A 24738-nucleotide genomic window follows, 5' to 3' on the forward strand; every position below is an offset into this window, starting at 1 on the left:
GTTTCCTACCTTTGACTTTGGAATTGATTATTTGACTTGCTTTAAGAAGTTGAAAGAGTCAGAAATGATGTCATGGCATTTACAAATCACATAGTTAAATTGCCTTGCTGGGTTTTTTATTCACATTTTCACTTCTGTTATCATCATAAGAACAACTTGTGCTGGGTAAACTGCTAGTCAAAAGTCTACAAGAGGTATGAACCGGAGCCATCCAGTGTTGCCAGTAGATCTTTAGTGAGATGGCAATCAGTTCTAGCCACTTCTGAAACTGGTCTATCCAGCTGGTCCTTGCATAAATCAGCCTAGCCTTGCAAAGTTGTTTCTGTGTGCAAATAAATGATGGTTGTTGTACAACACTGGGAGTTGTTTTAACAGTATTGATGAGGTATAATTAACATGCAAGAAATAGCACATATTTAAAGTACACATTATGATGAATTTTGACATATGAATATGTCCACAAAACCATCATTGTAAATTGCCATTACCAGATAATGAAAATAATCACTCTCAAAATTTTAAAATTTGCTTATGCTACTCTGTTTGTCTTTCCCACAGCTATTGTCCACCAATCCATGAGCAACTACAAAAGCTGCTTTTTGTGGATGTAGTGATATTTCCCATGTTTATCTAAATGAGATTATGGAGTAGCTACTCTTTTTTTAATCTTTTTTTTTTTTGTCAGCAGAACTATTTGGAGAATCGTTAAAGCAGCAGCATATATCAGTAATTCATTCACTTTTTTCTTCATTCTGATGGATACTCCACAGCTGTCCCATTCATTAACCCTTTGATCACCATGTGTGTTGTTTCTCGTTTGGGGGCTAAACCTGGAGCTGCTACAGACCTTCAAGTACAACTTTTGTATGTAAGTGTACGCTTTCCTTTTCCTTGAGCAAATTCCCAAGAATAGCATGACTGGATCATACGGTAAATGTGTATTTAACATTTAAAAATCTGTTTTTTAAAAGACTCTTTGTCTAAGTGGTTTTACCATTTTACATTCCCAACAGCAGTGTATGGGAAGTCCAGTCTATCTCTATGCTAGCCAACACTTGGTACGGTAAGTCCTTTTTAGTTTTTGGCAGCCCTGGTAAATAGTGATACATCCTTGTAATTCAATTTGCTTTTCCCTAAAGAACAGGGAATAGAATATCTTTTCACGTGCTTATTTGTTTTCCATTTATCTTCTTTGGTAAAGTGTCTAAAACTTTTCCCACTTTAAATTATTAGTGAGTTTTGTGAGTTCCTTACATATTATGAATAGAAGTCTTCTGTCAGGCATGAAATTTGCAAAAATTTTTTCAGTCTCTGACTCATTTTTATATCCTTTTAGTAGTGTTTTATGAACAAAGACACTTTTAATATTGATGAAGTTCAATTTGTCAGGTTTTTTTCTTTCCTGAATGTTACTTTTTCTTTGTAATTCATGGAATTGCAAAATACAAGGTTTTTCCCCTTATGTTTTCTGCTAGAAAATTTTTAGTTTCAGGTTTCAAATTTAAGGCTACGATTCATTTGCGGTAAGTAGTTTTTATGTATGTGAGGTATAGGTCAAAGTTTTTTGGCTTTTTATTTGTTCATTTTGTGTATCGTTATTCAGCAGTTTCTGTACCACTTATTGCCGTGATCATCTCTTCCTCATTGAATTGCCTTAACATTAAGCAGAAATTCAAATTGGGCTTTATTCAGTTTTATTGCTCAATTTATCTTAACTCTAAAACAACACTGTTTTACTTATTGTAACTTTGTAATGAAACTCAAAATATGCTTCTGTTGGACCTTTTATTTTTTTCTACTTTTTCAAAGTTTTTATTTTTTAATATCTCCTATGTCCTTTCATATTTATATAAATCTTGGAATAAGCTTGACTATTACTGCAAAAACCCTACTAAAATTTTATTTAGTATTGCTTTGATTGTATAGATTGAATTGTGGAAAACTGACCTCTTTATATTGATTCTTCTGATCCATGAACATGGTATATATATATATATATGTATATATATATATATATCCATTTATTTAGGTCTTCTTTATTCTTATCTATGTTTTTATTCATTTTTATAAGTCACATTTGCATTTTTTAAATATAGAGTCAATACACATCTATTGCAAAATTTATCTCTAGCTGTATCACATTTTTGATGCTTAAGATAGTGGCATTGTTTTTAAACATCAATTTCTGATTGTTAGTATATAAAAACACATTTGATTATTTGTATATTGATCTGTAGTATACAAACTTACTAAACTTATTAATAGTCCTAGAAGCTTTTATGTAAATGAAGTAGGATCTTCTACATTGACGATTATGTCATCAGCTAATAATTTTTTTTACTGAATATATGTCTATAAATGCTTTTTCCTTATATTTTTCCAAAGGCTAGAACTGGTAATGCCACATGAAAAAGAAGTGCTGAAACTAAATGCCCTTTATTTTTCCTAATGTTCAGGAAAACTCACTTTTTGCCCTCCCCTGTGATATTTGCTGTATTGCCTGAAGTCCCATTATCAGGTTTACACACTGGTTCCATTTCCAAGTTGCTGAGAGATTTAAACAGAATTTGATGCTAAGTTTTGTAAACTGACTTTTTCCCGTCCTCTATTATTATGATCAGTTTTCTTTCTTGAGTGGTGAATTATGTTCGTTGATTTTAGAATGTTAAAGTAAACTAACTTTGCATTTTGGTCATCAGGTCATTGTGCTGGTTAATCGGATGTGTCCGTGTCACAGGATCACAGGGTTCTCAGGTGTTTGGTCAAACATTTTGGTGGGTGCTTTGATGACCGTACTTTGGATAATACTCACATTTATTCTTATTATTCATTTTGTTTTGTCTTTTAATTTAAGTCACCTGTAGACTGAGTAAAGCAGGCTGTCCTCCCTGTGTGATGGACCTCACCCAGTCTTCTGAGGGCCTAAGTAGAACAGGCCTCCTGAGAAAGAAAGACTTCTTCTTGCCTTACTGCCTCTGAATAAAGACACTGGTTTTTATCCTTTCTTCAAATTTGAATCCAAACATTGCCCCTTAAAGAGTCTCTATCCTGCCAGCCTTTGGATAAGAGCTGTATCATCAGCTTTCCTGGTTCTCAGGCCGTCAGACTTAGACTGGAAACAAACATCAGCATTCCTGGGTCTGCAGCCCACTGACTCAGATACTGAAGGACCTCACAACGGTATATTTCCACTTTTACCTCGTAGCCTTTATGTACTATTGTCATACATCTACTATTTGCATGTATACACATTCTATAATGTCGTTATTACATTTTTGGTTTTTTATTTATTAAAAGATTTTATTTATTTTTAGACAGAGGGGAAGGGAGGAAGAAAGAGAGGGAAAGAAATATCATTGTGTGGTTGCCTTTTGCACTGGGAACCTGGCCTGAAACCCAGGCCTGTGCCCTGTCTGGGAAACAAACCAAAGACACGACTCTTTGCTTAGCAGGCCGGCACTCAGTCCACTGAACCACAGGGCTACATTTTTAAAGCAATTGTCTCTTAAAGGATTTAAAATATAAAAATATTATTTACTCATACATTTACATTTTTTCTGTATTGATAACAAACTTCTACCTGAAATCATTATTCTTCTTCCTGAAGAATTTCTCCTTGGTAGTGCAGATATGCTAGTAATGCATTCTTTCACCTTTTGTATATCTGAATATATAAATATATATTTAATGATTTTATTTATTTATCTTTAGAGGGTAAGGGAAGGAGAGAGGAAGAGAAATATCAATGTATGGTTGCCTCTCGTGTGTCTCCTGCTGGGAACTGGCCTGCAACCTAGGCAAGTGCCCTGACTGGGAATTGAACCACAGTTGTTTGGTTCACAGGCCTAATCCGCTGAGCTACACCAGCCAGAGCTGAATATATTTTTATATTGACTTCAGTTATTTCAAAAATTTTTATCATATCTAGAATGTTAGGTGACAAGGCTTTCATTTTAGGGCTTTAAAGATGTTGCTTCAGTGTTTTCTAACTTGCACTGTTTTTGATGAGCAATATGCTCATCGAATCATTCTTTTTGTTCACCTGTGCATTGTCTTTTACTCTAATTTTAAGATGGCCTCTTTATTGCTGATTTCAAACAGTAATATTTACTGTGCTGCTTGTTTGAAGTTCACTAAACATGTTGCATATGTGACTTACAACTATTACCAAATTTGGAAGATCTAGCCTATCTCCTTCAAATACAGTGTGTAAAACCTCCTTGTCCCTCAAGCAGTCTAATCACCTCTGCATGGTCTCCTAATATTGTGTCACTGCTCACTCTGCTGTTTCTATAAGCTGATAATTTCCATGAACACAAGTTAAGGTTTTTGGTAGCTTATTTCATTCAGATTTTTGTTATTTCTTTTTATACTCTTAAACAAAACAGTAATTACTTGAATACATCCTGTGGTTACCTAAGGTTTATGTTAATTTTAAGATTATACTATTTGTAATATTCATTCTATCAGACCTTTTTTCTATTTTTAAGTCAATATTATTCTGAATAATATTGTTCATCAGTATACTTTTCACAGTGATGAATTCAGTCAATGAATAAACATATTTTCTGTTAAATGGATGATGTTACTGGCTTAGGACTCTGCTGTCACAATAAAAAACTTAATACCATAAACTATATTGGCAATATTTTCATATTATTAGACTGTCACAGAGAGATAATTTTACATCCTTAGTGTTGGATATTTGTGTTTACATTGTCAGTCTATATGGTCCTCAGTTTTGTTTGTTTGCATTGGCCCTCAGTTTTTTATTCACCATAATCATTAGCTATTTTCTGCCTATTCTGAGACCAGAACCAAAGTCACTGAATTCTATTCTATTTCTACATCTGAGAGAACTACACTATATACACTTTTAGTAAGGCAGAAGTGGGAAGGTTGATTTATTATATCAGATACCTATTATTATTCTTCTGAAAATAAATGATGCCTGTCTTTCTAAACAGTAAGTATGATTTTGAAATAAGATACTGACAAGGTGTCCAAATTCTAAATTCAGCCTTCAGAGTTTTCTGGCTATAAAAATGTTTGTTGATATTGAGTGAATTCTACTTATAAAAACAAATAGGATGATATTGTTTTAGCTATTTCTCTTGGTACTGGCTTTATTCTGTATTCTTCCTCAATGTAACAATATTCTGTGAGACAAGAAAGAATATCTATGTGCTCAGTCTTTCGATTTCATGTGAAATGAAGTTGCTGTGCCCCTAAATCAATATCTCTGTGTTGAGTTGATTACGTGTTTGACATTTGTAAAAGGATGAAAGAGGTCTGAGATATTACTCCTGTGATAAGTGGGAATGTGAAAGAACGACCCAAATTATAACTAGATAGAGTTGTATTTTTCTTTTCTTGTCAGACTCTGCGGTACACAGAACCAGTTTGGAAGTCTGACTTGTGCTGTAAACTGTAATTAGTGAAAAATTCTAGAGAACTGAGAGGGTCTGTTTAGGTCAGAGAGAGTACCAGCTAAGACTGTCTTCTCAAGAGTGCACATCAACGCACACAGTTAACTACGTTTTGATTTGTTTATAATCCTGCATTTGCTAACCAGAGTATTGTCAATCCCTTTCATCATGAAAGAAAAAAATTTTTATATTATTCTTATCTATATTTAGAATGGAGGGCAGTATTGCTAAGAGCAAGGGACAAGATGTGCTAACATTTATAAGTTAGCACTTATCAGCTACAGAATCAGAGAAAAGGCTATGTCCTTCTTGAGGCTGGCTGAGAGAAAATAACAGACCTTATATAGATGAATTTGATAAAAGAAGTCCTGTTCTCTCTTCTTTTGGTGCAGTAGAACTTGATAAGGCATGGTCTGGGAATTCATAACTAGATAGCAGATTGGAAAGAATATCCAAAGCACATCATTTTTTGTTATGCAGCAAGAACATGGTCATACATGAAAGGAGATTAAATAGAAATTTTCCAGACAGTCATTTAAAAGGATGTCCTTGAAGCCTTTCTCACTGATCTGCCTCTTCCAGCCTTCAGTGTATAACCGTCAACAAATATAAGGCTGATTTCTCTATAAGGCCACTTAATTGCTTTTTTGTGGCTTGAGAGCAGGGCATTTAAAATTTACTTCTAATTTTGAAATATTTTTGAGATATAATAGGTAGTGATTTTCAAGTAGGACAATGACAACTATTGTAGGCAAAAGAAAGATACTTGCTGGCCTAGAACTTCTTACCTATTTCAACAGCAACTGTTCTACTCTGACCAGTTTATCTTTTCCCATATCATTTTGATTGACAAGTGGTTACTGCTAAAAATGTTCTGTGATATATACTGGTCAGGTGCAGAAGAAGTATTGAGAAGTAGAAATAATTGTGTTTTCATTCCTCTTTGTACTCGGCAAACCCTTACTGAGCACCTATCTAGTTTGACAGCCACAAACCACAGAAAGTATTCTCTGGTTTTTAGTGGAAACAAACTAATCAGAAAGAGGTAATGTGTCTGCTATGGTGATCTTAGTAGGGCTGTAAAGGATACAGAAAGAGAACTGGAGCCATGAGTGTAAAAGTTCATGAAACTATTCTTGAATCTGCCCTCACTAGAGAAAAGTTAATGACTTCTAGTACATAAAAATGCATCACGGAATTATTTGTTTGGATATTGAGTTCTTTAATGGGACCTTTAATATAATTAAACAAAAGCATTCTTGAGAGACCTCAATAACCTCTATCATTCAGTATTACATCATATATATGATAGTATTAATCAAAGTGTGAAATATGAAATATTTTACATAACAGCTTTGAGGTCTTATGACTTGTCACAAAACAAAGTCTGGGACAAATTTTCATGATAAACCATCTATATTAACAATTCATTTGCACATAGTTTTCAAATTATAGGTATTAATTTCTCTATAAGGCATATTAGGAGCTCATACATAAATGCTTTATTTTGGCATTCTTAGTTAGCTTAAAATGTCATATTGTATATTATACAATAATTTTCTTTTAGAGGAAATGCATTAAAATTTCAATAGCATTTCCCATTTGGGGAGGAAAACAAAAACAACTAGAAAATTAGAAAAAATTTCCAAGTTGAGTATTTTATTTTTACAATACAACTAATACACTTCTAATTTATTTTTAAAGTTCTATTAGATTAAGCTTTTAAAGTCATGAAGAAATTAAATAAGTATGTTCTTATAATACTGATTAAGTTAGTCATTCTGATTGCAGTTTTAGTAACCACCTTCAAAGACTATCAAATTAAACATAAGAAGTCTATAGTTGAAAAAATAGAGAATCTAAATATTAAAAACTATATAATTTAAGTCAAAATACCAATAACTTTTGGTATTTTGATATTTCTACCTCAACACATACCACTAATTTAGACCAAATATTATGTAGTGAAAATATCACTGAATAGGGGTTCACATGTCCTGGTTTATAACCTTCAAACCTACTTCATGACTTTGACAAGCTGACTTGGCCTATGTAAGCCTTAGATGCTACAACTTTATAATGAGGGGACTATTTTGATCATCTTCAATTTTATGAATGTAAATGCTATGTGTCAGGATAGCTACTGAGGGTTTTCTCTTTATCCTCATGAAATAAACTTTAATAGTTATAGAAAATATACTTATCTAGAGATATTTTCATTTGGAGATATATCTCAAGCATATCCAGCTAAGAATGACCGCAGAATTATATCTTGCTTACTGTGATGTCAAATAATGGTTGGAGGACTTTGAGAAGTTGTACCTTAGTTCATGAAGAAGTACAGGGTTATAAAAAGCACTGTTTCTCTTTCTTTTGACCATAAGCTTTGTCTCTTCTAGTGAGAATGAGCAATACAACTTGAGTATAGCCTTAAATAGATCTCTCTGTCTTAAACAGAATCTCATTAGATGAAAAATGAATGGTAGATGACTGATAGGTAGATAGATATATCATAGAAATGTGATACTCATTTCTTGGTAATATCCATTGATTATAGGAAAACAGTAAAAAAAAAACCACCTTCTTTTACAAGTTACCATGGAGGGGAGACAAGCATATTTACAGGTACCTAAGATAATAGATAAAATTATTGACCAAGTTCTACCCACAGTTCACAGTTTTATGCATATCCATAACATGCATACACTTACAACTGTTTTATTTTATTTTTAAAAGATATTACTTATTTATTTTTAGAGGAAGGGAAAGAGAGGGAGAGAAACATCAATGTGTGGTTGCCTTTCACACACCCACAACCCAGGCATGTGCCCTGATTGAGAATCAAACTGGCAACCCTTTGGTTCTCAGGCCATCACTCAATCCACTGAGCCACACTATCCAGAGTTGACTATTTTAAATAAAAGATAACTGAGATGTGGAGAGTTTTAGGAACTTGTCCAAGGCTGCAGAGCTCATCAATTGATACAGTTTCGTAATCAAACTCAGAGGACACCTAACTCTGGAACCAGCACTGTCACTCAGTGTCCCAGCATCATCTTAAATAGAACAAAGTGCTGTTGAAATGTGAATATAAACTTAATGATTTCTGTTGAGTAGTTGGAAATAAATGAAATAGAAATAGTAGCTCTAGGGTACAGATAATATTTGTGGAAGAAGATTGAGGGTAAGAAAGAACATTTTAGATAATAACTATCCTCATTTAAATATGTAGAAACATAAAAATATATAGAATCATTAGGAAATATTGAGAGGCCACGATGTGCCTCGATGTCTGGCTCCACGGGATGGGAGGAGAATGAGGAGGCCAGGTGGTGGAGTTGGGCTCAGCTGGGAGTGTCTCTGAGTGCCTCATGCAAAAGAAATTTATCTTTACCTTTGACAAATCTTTTAATGAAATCACTAAATAATTAAATCATTTGTGAGTGCTTGACTGTGAATGAGGGAAAACGAGGGCATCACATTCTGCGTAACGTACATCAGTACAGTGGGATCACTCCAGTATCAGGAACCCATTTCAAGGGGGCAGAACTAGCAGACCTACTGAGTCCTACGAGGTGAGCAAATTAAGACTTACTACAATTTCTCTACCAAGTCCTCTAGGGATTTTCTAAACAAGCACAACTGTGGGCACCACAGGATGAGAATAAGTCAATAATAAGGTATAAGAGGAGAGAGTTGGCCGGTTGTAAATTCTGTGCAGGATATCTGGTTAAGGGATGACAATTTCCAACATAGGCCTGTTGACACTGAAAAAAGTCACAAAGAACATTTATGTTCGGTATTCATACTCAAGATGTGCCTTTGATAACCCATTGTAGTGTAGAAAAATATTAGATTCTGTATTTATATATTTCATCTAAAACGCTAACATGCACTTTAAAATTTTATTTTGCAAATGTGTACCCTCAGATTTAGTGGTATAACCATTCTCTTTACTTCTTTTTAACATGAAGTGTTCATTTAGTTATCTTTAAATCTACAGGTTTCCCCTTTACTACTTCTTTTCTGTACAATCTATACGGGAAACATTATCTTAGTTTCTTGAGGACTTGCTATCTTAAATAACTTTAGTCCTACAGCACCAAGCATACTTATCTGCAATAAATGGGCGACATATTTTTTTGCTAATTAAGATATTAGATTTGGTAATGAGATTTGTTATTTGTAGATAAAAATACAGTTATTAATATAAATTATTTAGAAACATTAGTCACACAAATTGATGAAGTACTATTGGAGTATATTCATACCTGTCAAATTAGTAATTTCAAGCACTTTTCAGCCTTTAATGAAAGACATCTTTAATTTCTGTTCTATTTCTAAACTTTAAATTTAGCATGAAAATTTAATATATGTTAACATAAATAAAGGCTGAATTGTTAGAAAAACACTGAGGTCAAAGCAAGATAAAGATTTCAAATGTATTAAAAAAGCAGGCCTTTCTGTCAAACACATTTTTTCTGCTTTCTCTGACCTGCTAATTATTTAACACAAAAAGAGTGATACCGACTGAATAAATTAGTCGGTAAGCCAAGAAATGTAATTACAAAAAAGTTAGATGTAAATTCTCAGTTATTTCCTGGTTATTTTTAGTTTTAGCAAATTAAAATCCAGTTTTAGGTACCTATTATCTACTGAGTTAGAATCTTTAGAATGTCAGATTTTGAGTTTTGAGTAATAGGAATTTGATGGTGTATTCATATTTTTCTGTACAGTTAATGTTCCTTTAAATGTATATTATATTATATTTATTAGTTGTTTTAAGCTACATACATTTTGAGAATAACATGATGCTATTTCAAACATATTTATCAATGATAAATATTGAACAATTAACCAAAATATATTGTTGCAGATATTTACCAAGATTTTACAAAAATAGCTAAATACATTGTGGTATACCTGGACAATAAAACATTATTCAGTGATAGAAGAGAAAAGCCAGCAAGCCATTGAAAGACATGGAAGAAACTTAAATGCATATTGCTAAGTGAAAAAGCCAATCTGAGAAGGTTGTATACCTACCATGTGAGTCTAACTGTATGACATTCTAGAAAAGGCAAAACTATAGAAAACCAATAGTGATATCCAGGCATTGAGGGGTATAAAGAGATGAATAGGGGATCACAGAGTATTTTTAGACAAGTGAAAATACCCTGTATGATATTGTAATGATGAACGTATCATTTATATATTTGTCCAAACCCATATAACATACAGCACCACTAGTGAACCCTAAGGTATAGAAATATTTTATGAATGGTCCTATCTAGTCCTTTAAGGTAATAGAAAAAAATGTATAAGAATTAAAAAGAATATATGAAAATTTTCTTGTATACAATTAAATAAGGTCTGTCTAGGAAGTATACATTCATTTAATATAAAAAGAGATATTTATTGAAGAGAGAGCAAAATACATTGTATGTAGGGCAATGACATATCAATCCCCTTCAAAGTAGGCACCTTTGGACCTCACACAGTTTTCCCAATCTCCATCGGCTACCCCACTGTATTTTTCTGAATCAAATTGACAGTTTGAAATCTCTTTCCTTTCAAAGTTGATCTTAGTTTGGGGGAAAGCTAGAAGACGCAGGGTGCCAAATGTGTGCAGTAGTGGGGCTGAGTCACCTGGATGATTTGATGTTTCACCAAAAATTTCTGCACAAGATGTGATGCATGAGTGGGCAAGTTGTCATGATGAAGCTGCCAATCACTAGTTGCCCACAGTTGCGGGCTTCTGAATCATCCAATTGGTTTATGCAGAGAAATGTTCAAGCTTAACACAAAATTTGATGCAGACTCATTGTTCTACTCACTCAGTCATTTCAAATGCAGTGGTCACACAGTATGCATGCTCACTCAATGGCATCTATCACCCCCACTGACTAGTACAGTAAAGTCATCATTTTTCACACATGCACATTCCAGTACATCCTCCTTGGCTGCCTTGTTACATCAATGTCATGCAAACCATTCTCATTATGTTAGCAATGATTGGACATTTATGGACAGACCTCATATGATTTTGATATGAAACATCCAAAGAACTAACCTATAAATTATTCAAATTAGTTAATGCATTCAGCATAATCACTGGTTACAAGGTCAAGATACAAAAGCAACTCTACCTCTATTTACTAGCAACAAAAATTAATAAAAATATTTTAAATTATATAACATTTTATAAGTGAAAATGGTATCAAGTACATCAAATACATGTAATAAATGTAACAAAAGATGTTCAAAACCTCTACAAATGAACCCTACCAAATTTTATAGATAGAAAAAAGTAAAGGGATATGCTACATTTATGAATTTGAGGTCAAATATTGTAAAGATGTCAATTTTTTCTAAAAATATTCCCTATATTAAATACCATCATAGATTTCATGTGTGCATGCAATACCAAGGGCCACACCCAACCATCGTGATCTTGAAAAAGAACAGAGTGGGAAGACTTATTTTTGTGGATGTCAAAAGTTATTTTGGAGCTCTTCTGCTGGCAGTCTTATCTCAACATGCACCTCACTGAGGCCTTCACGTGGAAAATGTGTCACTCTGTGCAACTCAAATTTATATTAGTGACAGAATGTTGATGTCCTGACCTATCAGAGGGTGAAATGGCTTTTAACCTAGAAGATTATTCCCATTCAAATAATTCTCTAAAATATAATTTCATAGTTTCCCCTAAGAATACATAAATTTGCCTAATCCTTTATCAATATTAAAATTACTTTCACCTTAATTTTTATAAACTTTATAAATAAATTTAAAGATAATATACCTGAAATTTTACTATTAATACAAATATTTAACCATTGTAGTATTGGAAAAGCATGGAAAACAGATGATCAGAACGTAGAAAAATAGGCTAATCCATAAATGGGTGGTTGATTTACAGCCAAACTGTACTATAAAAAAGAAAGGAAATAATCTGTTTAGTAAGACAGTGCTATCTAATTGTATGTACCTATTAAAATATCTTAATTTCTATCTACCCCTTATTAGTATGAAAGTTTCTAATTAGAAACAGAAATAACATAATATAAAATTATATACTGAAGAATAATATTTTTAATTTGACAAAGTGAAAGTCCTCAGAATATTTAAAGGATTCCTACAAATCAAAAAAAAAAGATGGAGAAATAAACATTCAATTTAGTAACCAGACAACACATCAACCCAATTACAAACGGACACTAGATATAAAGGGGAATTTTTGAAAAAAAATCCAAAGAGCCAGATTATATTCAGTCATGCTTAACTTCAGGGAAATGTAAATTAATCACTTAAGACACCACAAAACAATAAGATGGTTTAAATTCAAAATACTGACAACATCATTTGTTGGCAGCAATGGGAAACAATATCAACCTAAGACACTCCTTGTGGAAGTATAAATTAGAAACCTATTTAGAAGAATAATCTCATACTATCTACTAATGCTAACATTTTGTACCTTTCAATGAAGCAATTTGACTCCAATATTTATACCCAACAAAACTGTATACACATGTGTAAAAATACTCATGTGGAAGATATTAATATTAGAATTACATATTTTAGTCACAAACAGCCAGCAAGAGTTGAACAGATAAATTATGGAAGTTTCATAAAATGACTAATAAACAGTAATGAAAATGAATGCAATATCTCTATCCACAGCAGCATGGATAAGATGACAAACACAATAGTCAGTTGAAGGAAAATGGCCATGAACAAATAGGTTGCAAAATTTTATGCATACAATGTTGTGAAACAGGAAAAACCAATATGACATTTGAAATCAGAATAGCTGAAAAATAAAACAAACAAGCAAACAGAATAAAAACAAAGACGCTGAAATAGAGAACAAGTGGGCAGCGACCAGAGGGGAGAGGGAAGGGAACTAAAGGGGAAAAAGGGGGAGGGATTTTGAGGAACAAGTATGAAAGACACAGAGATGAGGACTGGGGGGGGGGAAATGGGAGGGAGTGGGGAGACCGGGCGGGGGGCTGGGGTGGGATGGGAGAAATAGATAAAAAAAAATGTACTTGAAAAGTAACTAAATAAAATTTAATATTAAAAAAAAAGAATAGGAGTAATTGTTTAAAAGTCACATAGAATAACATTAGGAGGGGACAGAAGAGGTGCTCTTAGAGTTTCTCTCTCTCTCTCTCCTCCCTTACCTTTATTAGGTTACACAATTCATCAAGGTATATATTTTTAATTTGCAAATGTTTTGTATAGATGGTGGTTTGCAATAACCATTTATTTTAGAATTTTCATAGTCAAATACATTTGAGAAATACTTTGGGGAGATGTATTAAAATTTAATATATACCAGAATTTTTAAGCCATTAATATACTAATTTATATTTCCTGTCTATAAATATAACATAGTATATTTTCACTATTTCTTAAGGTGGCATCTAAAAAATACATATTAGGAAATATTCATGTGTGTCCTAAATTATTTGCTATAGCATATATAGCTTTTTATGATTTAATTCCTACTAACTCTCTCAATCACTGTTTTGTTCTATAGCTGGGTTATTTTCTGTATGTAAATCAAACTTAGTTTTCTGTATTCTTGAAATAAACCCAGCCATTTCTTTCATCCATACCTTACAATACAAATATTTTTTTTCTGAAATACTTTTTTATCTATAACATAGTTAACCTCTAAAAATTTTAAGACTCAAAATGTCATCTCCTTTAGAAAGACTACCATAAGCCACTGTTTTCCCCTTTTTCTCATAGCAACATGGCCTCACTCTGGGTTAGCCCTTGTGATATTGAGTGGAACATTAGTATATGAGCACCATGAAAATCTCATTCCTTTTTCATCTGAAGCATCTACCACAGTTTATATACAATAGAGGTCAAATGAGTAAACTTATTACATTTTAGAAATTTTGACCTGCCTCTTCATTTGTAAAGTGGGAAAATAGAGTCCATTCTAGATGTTTCGATTTTTCCATTAGGTATAAATGTAATTAGGGGGATTCAGAAGTTAATGTCAAAAGTCAGTTATCCAGATAAACACACATTATATCTTCATCTTCACCATTTTTGCAGAAAGCAACACAGTGCATTTGACCTTATTGAGACATTCACTTTATTTCTACACTGATGCAGCATTTCTTTGACAATTGTAGAGTTATATCTCCAGATGCAGATTTCCCTGCAGGTAAGGCTTTTCTATGTGTCTGTGTTTTTGTCTAAATTACTGGTTAGCACATACCCAAATATGAATTATGTTTATATAAGGATGCACACTAATGAGAGATCAGATGGCTATTTCTTATTCCTGCTCAATCCTTGGTAGGCTCAGGGTTATTGTGAAGATTACTTGGTGTCCTACATGGGAGGAGCTTAGAACAATGTTGGTATATCATAAAGCCTAGGCAAACGCTAAGTATTGACAATGTTTTCTGAATCTGTAGTTAGTTATTTGTCCTTTTGCCATTATGGGAACAACCTTAAAGAAGCATAAAAGCACATGGTGTATGTTTGTGCAAGTGTATACTATATGGAAATAAAAAAATAAGTAAATACATCAAGCTGTAGCACTAAAGTGACTCAATGAAGAATGAACGATGGACCTTACATTAACACCAACTTCTTATTGTCATCCTGCTCAACTGCGCAAGAGTTTATGTGTGCTTGACAAGCTGGAATGGATACAACCTAGCCAATAAAACCTCCCCCATCTCTCCTTATGTGCCCTTCTATGGTTGTAAAGAAATTGTTACCATGTTCAGGTGCCATTGATTGTTTGTAAACATGAGTGAGAATGATAAATCATAAAGTTCTAATGTTGAAATGGCTCTATCTTAAAATGAAAGAGTAAGAGGTGCCAATATCTCTGAAAACTTGTAAATGCACAGCTTTCATCATAGACTCAGAGTCTTCCAAAAGGGGGCAGTTTAGCTGAGAAGTATTATACACACGAAAGCAATTTTCTGCAAAAAACATCAAAGAACTCTTAAAAGAGGCCTTTGTGATCTTTTGTAAATGATCTGTAGAACCTTCTGACATAGCATACATGAATAAACTTTAATGAATTGGTTATGAATTGTATAAACCATAGCAGCACAAACTGTATTTAAGCATGATATGGTAGCTTTATTTCCAAGATAGGACTGGTTAATTTTCATTCAGCTTCCAATTTGCAATAAAATGATAATTACTCTACCAAATAAAATAGATTTAATGACACATTGATTTGTATTATTGATTAGATAAAATGTTTTTTTAATAAAAATGTTCTCAGATGACCTATACTCATTAGAACTCTCCTATTACAAAAAATTATGTTTCGACTAACTGCTATTTTATACCATACACTGCAATTATTATCAATATATTTTTCCAAATGGTTAATTTATGCTTCTGTTACTGATAGAATTAATTATGTAATTCAATTTTAGATCTGAAATGTATGCTGTAACTTTATTCATGTCTAAAAGTTATTTTATAATACAAGATATTACTTTCCTAGGAATGGTGAATAAAGTACTACAAGCCAGCTACCTTAAAATGACAGAAATAGATTGTCTCACAGGTCTGGAGGCTGGAAGTCTGAAATATATAGGGCGGGGTCACACTCCCTCTCAAACTCTGGATAGAGTTTTCCATGCTGCCTTACATCCCCATGATTTGTTCATTTTATAATGAACTTCCCCTCTTTTAAGAACACCGATTAGATTAAGGCCCACCCTAATAACCTCACTTTAACTTGATTAGTTCTTCAAAGAGCCTGTTTCCAAACAAGGTCATGTTTTGATGTAATAGGGGTTAGGACTTCAACATATCTTTTCTGAGGGACATAATTCAACCAAAAACAGCAGTTGTTCAATGTCATTTTAAGATGTGGATGCTGAATCAATTGTTTTCATTTAAAAAATTTGGGATAGGAAACATTCATATAGTACATCAAATATAGCAAAAGTTCTTCTTGATTCAGATTGGACAATAACAAATTCTAAAATTTGAGGAAGGATTCATGTTTTTGCTAGCACTTTGTTCTCGTTGTAAGAAGAAGAGCATTTTTGTATAAGCACCGTGCGCTGACCAATTGAGCAGCTGGAGCATCAATGGAACAAAGACCTAAATATAAGACCTGAACCAATAAATTACACAGAAGAAAACATACACACTAAACTTATGGACCTTCGTCTTAAAGAACCTTTTATAAACTTTACCCCAAAGGCAAGGGAAATAAAGGCAAAAATAAATGAATAAACTCTATCAAACTAAAAAGCTCGTGCACAGCAAAAGAAACTGCCAACCAAAGGGCAACCAATTGAATGGGAGGAGATATTTGTAAATAACAGTTCTGATAGGGGTCATATCCAAAGTATAAAAATAACTCATATAACTCAACACCAAACAAACTAACAAACAAGCCAATTTAAAAATGGTCAGAGGACCTGGACAAACACTTCTTCCAAGAAGACATACAAATGGCCAATAGACTTGAAAAGATGCTCAACTTCACTAGCTAGTAGGGAAATGTGAATCAAAACTGCAATGAGATACCATCTCACACCTCTTAGAATGGCTATTATCAACGGGACAGGTAATAAAACCTGTGGGAAAGCTTGTGGAGAAAAGTGAATTCACTGCATGCACTGCTGGTGGGAAGGGAAACCGGGAAAGCCACTATAGAAAACGGTTTGGACGCTTCTCTAGAAATTAAGAATGGAGTTAACCACATGACCCAGCAACCCCTCTTCTGTGTATCCACATGAACAATTTTAACACATTTATTCACAAAGACACATGCACCCCCATATTCATTGCTGCATTACTTACAGTAGTCAAGACATGAAACAACCAAGATGTCCTTTGATAGATGATTGGATAAGGAAGATGTGGTACTTATATAAAATGGAATACTACCAGCCATAAAAAAGTAAAAATTCTGGGGTTTGTGACACATAAATAGACCTTGAGAATATCATGCTAAGAGAAATAAGGCAGAAAAAGTTAAAAACTATATGATTTCGCTCACATGTGTGATAAATAACTGAGAGCGATAAATCAACAAACAAACAAACAAAACAAACAAAAAACCCCTCTTAGACACAGACATCATTTTGGTGTTTATCAGAAAGGTTGGGGGTGAGGGAGTGTGAAGGGTAAAGAGGTCAAATATATGGTGATGGAAGAAGATTTGATTTTGGGTGGTGGGCCTACAATGAAATATGATGATCAGGTAACATAGAAATGTACACTTGAAGCCAATATGATTTAAATAACAAATGTCATTCCAATAAATTCAACAAAAAAGTGAAACCACCTCTAAACCAATTTAGTATCAGTCCTATGAAGACACGAGGCATAAATAAGTCTGCTAGATTCTCTTGAGTGGATGTGTTTAACGACATCAAAATGGTGCATAGATCATGAAAAGATTGCAATTCAAACCAAAAGGTTATCTAAATTTTGACTGAATTTAATTTCTTGGTATAATATAGTAATGTAAGCATATTACTCTTTGACATTTGTATTTTTAATCAGTTGTTTTCATTGTAAAAGCTATTGGTCAATTTGTAGTCCTTCTTAATCTGTTGCCTCACATTTAGCATTCTGTGAAAAGTCATTTGGTACACAGACATGTGTTCTCAAGCTTTAGAATAGAAGATGAATATCAGATGGTATTAATATTTTCAGGGAAATACTGTGCTGAAGCCTTTTAATAGCTTTAAATTTAAAAAAATATTATTTTGTTGGTATTGCCTACAAAATGAGTTAACACCATTCTCCTTCATGGACACAGATGGAATAGCTATCTTTAAGGACCTATCTTGTAAAAAAGCATTGGCATTACAAGGTAAGATGCATGGAAGAGGATCAGATATGTACAAAAATTTATTATTCTTAAAAGAAAACATCTATCATAAAATTCCATAAATGTTTCTTTGTGATTATATCTGTATGAAACATACTGATTTTTCTTAATATGATTGATCAGTAATTTCTGAGGTCTAACTAACAGTTTCTAGTTGATGACAAATGCAATGCAAATAAAAAACATGAATCTGCCACCTAAACATTTCCAAATAAGCTGTACCAATATTAATTTAGTTTCCAGAATGTTCACTGATTAGGACTTATCTGCAATATTCCATTTTAGTCTAGTAACAAATCTATTGTTTTGAAAACTTTCAAAATAGTTTTCTTTCACTGCCGAGTTGCCAGTGTTCTCCAGACTCATGAGGTAGGCTGTCTCTTGGAGACACTTATGCCTCCCAAGGCATATTTGATCATGCCAAGGATCGAATAAAACTGTGACTTTCCCTTGGATGACTCCCTGTATTGTATTAGATCATATAATTTCTGGGCATCATGCCCTAAGAGTCAACTATTTGGTTTTTTTTTAATATCTAAAAAATGTGTGTTTGTGTCAATCTTGGTTTAGGCTAGGGTAAACCAAAATATTGTTTTCAAAAGATATTTTCATTCTGACATTTTTTCTGCGGTTTATCAAATTGAATTCAGATGCCCCGTTCCAGTGTAGCCACATGTATGTCTTTGCTGAATATCTTTAAATGGTTGCTGAGCTTGTAATAAGCATAGCTGTAATGATCCTATTTCAAAAGAATTATGCATAATTAGGTCATAACAAGGGCTAAGTATCTGGCATAGAAAAATTACTCAATGGCAGGAGAACCTTGAAGCTAAAGCCAAACCCTTTATTAGTTCTCTTTGTTTATAGTATGTGGTCACTGTGGCATTTATGTGAACCCTGTAGAGGCTCCTTAAAACTTATGCACTGAGAGCTTCAATGTAAGCTATCTATCCATGTTTCATCTATGTATGTGGGGTTGTATGTGCATATTTATCCACTGATCTATCATCTATCTCCTTATTTTTCTCTAATATCATTTGTTCCAGAAATACATTATAAATACTAGCATGGGTCATGTTTAACAAGCTTTATGAAGATTCCTACAGACTGATTGATTTTATTTATTTTTAAAAATATTTTATTGATTATGTTATTGCAGTTGTTCCAATTATTCCCCCTTTGCTTCTTTCCACCCAGCACCTGTCACTCCCTCAGGCCATCCCCCCACCATTCTTCATGCCCATGGATCATGTGTATAAGTTCTTTGGTTACTCCATTTTCTACACTGTACTTTACATACCCATGGCTATTCTGTAACTACCTATTTGTACTTCTTAACCCCCTCACATCTTCATCCATTCCCCCACACCTCCCTCCCATCTGGCAACCATCAAAGTGGTCTCATATCCATTATTCTGTCTCTGTTCTTTATCTTCGCTTAGTTTTATTTTTAGACTCAGTTGCTCATAGATATGTATTTATTGCCATTTTATTGTACATAGTTTTGATCTTCTTTTTCTTCAATAAGTCCCTTTAATATTTTATATAATAATGGTTTGGTAATGAGGGACTCCTTTAATTTTTTCTTGTCTGGGGAGCTTTCTATCTGCCCTTAGATTCTAAACGATAGCTTTGTTAGGTAGAGCAATCTTGGCTGTAGGTCCCTGCTTTGCATGAGTTTGATTACTTGTTGCCAATCCCTGCTAGACTACAAAGTTTCTTTTGAGAAATCAGCTGACAGCTTATGGGAACTCTCCTGTAGGAACCTCTTTTTAATATTCTCTTTTTATCTTTAACTGTTGGCATTTTAATTATGATGTGTCTCAGAGTGGGCCTCTTTGCATCCATCTTGTTTGGGACTCTCTATGCTTCCTAGACATGCATGTCTATTTCCTTTACCAAATAAGGACACTTTTTAAAAATTATTTTTTCAAATAGATATCCGATTTCTTGCTGTTTCTCTTCTTTTTCTGGCACCCCTATAATGCAAATGTTGGAACGCTTCAAGTTGTCTTAGAGGCTGCTTACACTAGCTTCATTTTGGGGGGAATCTTTTTTCTTCTTGTTGTTCTGTGTGGTTTTTTTGCTTCCTTATGTTCCAAATCATGGATTTGATTCTTAGCTTCATCCACTTAATATTGCTCCCCTGAAAATTGTTCTTTATCTGAATTAGAATATCCTTAATTCCTAACTGGATCTTTTTTTATGCTGCAGAGGTCTTCACTAAGTTCCTTGAGCAGTGTTTTGAGCTCTGCATCTGATAGATTGCTTACCTCTATTTCATTTAGCTCTTTTTCTAGAGTTTTGATCTATTCTTTCATTCAGGCCATTTTTCTTTTTCTCCTTGCTTTGGCAGCCTCCCTGTGTTTGTTTCTATATATTAGGTAGAGCTGCTTTGACTCTGTATCTTGACAGTGTGGCCTAATGCAGTAACTGTCCTGTAGGGTCCAGTGGCACGGCCTCTCCTACCACCCAACCTGTGTACTTGAGGTGTGCCCTCCATGTGTGCTACACCCTCTTCACTGAGGCCAACTGTTGCTTATTTGAGAGGATTTAGAAAGTTGTGCTGCATTAGCTGAGACCAGCTATTTATATGGAAAAGCAGCTTGGGTAGGCCTGTAATCTGGGTGCGGTAGCCTCTGCAGATCTCCAATATGGGTCAAACAGTGTTAGTCTGGTTGATGGAGTCTCATATATGGCAGTAGCTTACTGGCTCTGTGGCTCTATATAGAGAGGGTTTAGAAAATGGACAATGGCCTCTGCTCGCTTGATGCTCGACACTTCAGTGTACCACTGGTGACTTTGAAGCTGCAACCCTGGTGCTAGACCCAGAGGGAGTGAGTCCGAACAGGTGAGTCCATGTGTGGTTTATTTAAGAAGAACTACTTGGGGCTTCAAAAGTTTCTTCCACTTGGTCAGTCTCCACTGCTTTTTGCAGACAGAAGTTGTGGGGACTTACCTTCCTGGCTTGGAAGCCTGGGCTGCAGGGTCTGGTGTGGGGCTGGAACTCCACACTCCTGAGATATCCCTCCTGAATTTTTATCTTCACATGGTGTGTGGCCAGCCCTTTCTGCATCTATGCTGCACCTACAGGTCTGGGTGAATGAGATTTCTTTAATTCCGTAGTTGACAAGTTGAGTAGACTTAGCTTGGTTTCTGATGGTTCTGAGTGGTGGTTGTTCTATATTTTAGTTGTAATTTTCATATGATTATGTGAAGTTGTGGGAAAAGGTGAACCATGTCTACCTACGCTGATATCTTGACTGGAAGTAGACTGTGATTTATTTTAAAAATATGTTGTGTTCTAAAAATTAGAATTGCATCTTTGAATCTTATCACATTAAGCATTATAAAGTTAAGAATTGATTAATATTTATGGGTTTGAAATTAGGAAACAAACAGAACAAAACAATTACCCACTCTCATCCTGACTTGCCCTAACTTTCTAGGCTTGACATCTCCATATGGTCTTTTCTTTTTTTAAGTGTTTAGAAATTTATTTTGTCAGAAACCCCACTTAGAGATTTTCTGCTTCTGCTGCATAAAGTCTTCCCTTTTCTTGTCTTCACAACCAATATATATGGTGTAACTCTGATGTTCACTTGCTTGATTACTGATTTACTTTTAATATTTCCAAGCTAGATTACAAACTACTGTCAGACAGTGACAAAGTTTTAATGGCTAATTATCGATTACACTTGGAATAGTGCCATAGATGAAATAGACATTAAATGAATGTTGACTATTTTTTTCTGCATGTATGATTAGTGTACTGGTTTTAATTGGGAGAGAAAAGTGATGAAAATCATTCATACCTTTCTCTTTGGTGTTTTTAAATAAAACAGTGGTTGGCTAGTATTCAGCTTTTCATGAAATAAAGAGAGAATATAATTCCTTAAAAGTTCTTTAGACATAGATACATTTTGAAGGTAAAAAAATCATATAATTAGAACAATGTCATCCAGATCTCATCCTCAAAATGTAACTGTTTGCACAATGTATATTTCAGTACTTTATATATGTTCATCAATATGTTTAAATTATGTTTTTTGTTCTATGATTATCTTCAGTTCATTAACATATATCCCAAGTCATGAATTCCAAGTTGGATAAAGATACCTTTATCACTCAGAAAACCTAATTCAAGTTTGTGAAATTTTAAAAACTTTATGTAACATTTGTTAGTTTTTATTATTATTTAAACTTTCTATATTTTCTAAAATGCACTAACTTATTTTAACATATCAAAATAAAGAATATGAAATAACAAAAACTTATTAAAGAAAAGTGTATGGAAAATTATTCTTCATTCTGAGTCTGTATAACATTAAATGCCCTTTCAATTTCTACAAATTTCCTAATCATATTTTCCTGTTTTGCATATTAAAATATCATATATATTTTATGTCTCATTAAGTGACATATTTCATAATGTATTAAAATGTGTGTGTGTAGATAATTGGATTTATTTGGTCCTTTCTTTATGTGATACTTTAATTTGCCACAGCTTTATGTGATAATATAAATAAGCTAAAATGAACATAGCCATTATTCTAGTTATTTTATTAAATCATCTGAAACATTGTAAATATTGGCTTTTTAAAATTCCATGTGCTTTAAGGAGCCTAACAAAAAAGTATTGTCTGAGATTTTATTATTTATTTTGATGTGGATTATTATTATATCATTAATATAGTTCATACATGTAACTTTTAAAACTTAAAATGTATAAATATTTGAAACATTTTGAATAACTAATGTTACATCATAAATACTGGTAAAAAAAACCCCTGCAGGTAAGCTCCTTTATTGACCATATTGTTGTCTCTGTTTGGAAAATCTCATAACTTCAGTAACAGTCTATTTTTGAGTTAACAAACAGTTTGGTCACAGCCCAAGTGGGATAACTAAGGGCTTGGGTAATGGGCTATAAAATCTTTTCCATCTAGGTCACTGATTGATTTGAGACTGTCACCAAGGTAGACAGAAAATCAGTGATTGCTGACTTATAAGAACTGTCAAATCACATAAAATAAGAATACGGTCTCATTTCTAGTAGACATATTTCCCATTTACCAATTTAACCTGCATTCACAAGAGCAGGGTGCACAACACGTGTGCATGCACACACACAGACACACTCATAATGCTTTCTAGGGTTGCTTTGGAACAGAATAAAGTTCTAAAACTATTCTAAGTGATACTTCTGCTCTGGACATGTAAGGCAGAATAGAAAATATTGTACTCCATTTGTCCAAGCAGTGTCATCAGCGATTTCTTTTCCAGAATGAAGTGGTGTACTTTACTAAGGAAAAGTCTAACTCTGATTTTTATCCCCTTGTAGGCTATAGTGAAGTGAAGCAAATTTCTTTGTTCTTTTACTATACAGCTCTTTAATGCTATTCAATATTTGGAGGAAACAACATTTTGTCTGAATGATTCTACCAAATAAAAATGAAAAAAGAATTTAGTTTGATCAGCAAAGAACGTAGAAATTTACTTAAGTAGTAAAGAATGTGGCTGTCTGACTATGGTATTATGTTACACCTCATGGTTCAGGCATCTTGTTTGCCTTAAATGGTTTCACAAGCAGGAGGGTTGACCCAGAGCAGATTCTCAGTGGCTGCACACAGCACAGCTCAACAGCAGATTTAATGAGGTTGGAATTTCACACAATGCCTTATTCAAAGGATTCAGGCAGCAGGGAGAGCAGTGGTGATGAATTGCAGTTGCCCATGGCTTTGCATCAAGAAGCAAAGCCTTTCTCCACAAATAGTTTATAAAGATCAAAAATAGATGCCAGTTACATTTAGCTTTAAGATTTAAACATTGGGGGGTGGAGAATGGAGACTCATGTCTTCCTTTTGTTAGAATGAAGAAAGTCATTTCTTGAACTAAAAGTGTAGAACTCTATTTACTCCTCTAAAGTGAGAAAGGATCAAAATGTTTTTCCAATACATTTTGAAATGCTGCAAGTTCCCCTTTTGTTTTTCCACTTTATGTCTTTATAGCTCCTACTGCCTTATATTGCATTTCATTCCCTGCTTGTCTATCTCCCCTACTTAACTTTGAACTCTTTGAAGACAGACATTGGAACACCTGTAAACACTTCATAAGTGATTGCAAAGTGAATGTTGAATGAAAATAGATGTAACCCATTCATATACTCTATGTTAAACTGAAATATAAAAATGCTCATTTTTCTATGAAGCTAATCACCAGCTTTAATTCTGAAAATTTAATATTCAATTCTATGAAAGTTTCCCTCCTTTTGCCCATTGGAAAAAAGCCTCAGGTTGGTAATTTTTATAAATCATTATTTTAGACCTTGGGGTAAAACTATAATTACAAAAACAGACCACTTTAGCCTCTGTGTTATTGGTGTTAAGGCTGAGAATATCTTTCTCTTACATTGCAACTGGGGCTCTTACATTTGTACATAACTGT

The sequence above is a fragment of the Artibeus jamaicensis genome, unplaced genomic scaffold, assembly GCF_021234435.1.
Source record: "Artibeus jamaicensis isolate MK-2021 breed Jamaican fruit bat unplaced genomic scaffold, CSHL_Jam_final contig_3176, whole genome shotgun sequence".
Taxonomy (NCBI): domain Eukaryota; kingdom Metazoa; phylum Chordata; class Mammalia; order Chiroptera; family Phyllostomidae; genus Artibeus; species Artibeus jamaicensis.